General features: G+C 29.6%; 1 non-coding gene across 1 annotated transcript; it reads left to right on the top strand.

Annotated features, from left to right (window-relative positions):
- The first annotated feature begins 639 nt into the window (after positions 1-639).
- On the top strand, positions 640-711 carry TRNAQ-CUG. Its single transcript has one exon. It is a non-coding gene; the product is annotated as a tRNA-Gln (tRNA).
- The last annotated feature ends 274 nt before the right edge of the window (positions 712-985 follow it).

The following is a 985-nucleotide window of genomic DNA, read 5'->3' as shown; positions in this document are numbered from 1 at the left end:
AGTCATCATCTTAAATGCGTCAGTCAGACACTTTCAATTCATATTTCAGAAAAGAAATTTATCTCATTCGTCTCTAAAAGTAATTAAGTTAATCATATAAAATATGCTATCTTTTTTAATTATATGCATCAACTTTGAGTAAAATATGTTTGGAGTCTTTACAACTTATTGAAGTGAATGCGAATAATTAAAGGAGGTGTTATATTTTATATGGTTGATTTAACTATCTAATAAAAAAAATAAGAATACACACAAAAATAAATTTAAAATTTGAACCAAAAGTGTCTAGTTGGAACACTTTATTGAGAGTTGAGGTGTTCAATTGAAAAATAACTTACTTCAGATATTTAAATAAAATATTCTGACAAGTTTAAAGGGATGTCTATGTATTACTGGGGGGGGGGGGGTTGTTTGGTTGGGAAGACTTTATCCGAGGATTAATTATTCCAGAATTAGCTATCTTGAGATTAATTATTTCATCCACAATATGAAATGAAAATAATATTATAATTTTGAGATAACTAATTTTGGAATGAGTTATTTTATGTATTTTATCTCAATTAAACATAAGATAAAGTTATTCTAAATTTAATTACAACAATAGTAAAATATGAATCATTCTCGCTGTACATCATAAGTGGTCCCATGGTCTAGTGGTCAGGACATTGGACTCTGAATCCAGTAACCCGAGTTCAAATCTCGGTGGGACCTTTCCTTTTTTGGTGGTTTTTGGAACTATCTTTTCAAAGGCACACTACAAGCCAACCTTTCTTTTTTTTTTGTTAGATTAAATTCAAATTCATGCATTGCAGTATTGAATTCGAGATAAACGCTCTCAACAAGATTTTATGTTTGTTTCTAGGGTGTTCGTAACTTGAAACATCTAGTTAAGAGCGAATGAATCCCAACAAGAGCTAATTTAGTATAGAATTTATGGTGCACGTGAACCCATGATCTCTCCATTAAACTAAATATTTTATGTACA

This window comes from Capsicum annuum, chromosome 2, assembly GCF_002878395.1.
Source record: "Capsicum annuum cultivar UCD-10X-F1 chromosome 2, UCD10Xv1.1, whole genome shotgun sequence".
Lineage (NCBI taxonomy): Eukaryota > Viridiplantae > Streptophyta > Magnoliopsida > Solanales > Solanaceae > Capsicum > Capsicum annuum.
Note: the sequence above shows the minus strand (reverse complement) of the source record. Positions and strands in the feature narration are given on the sequence as shown.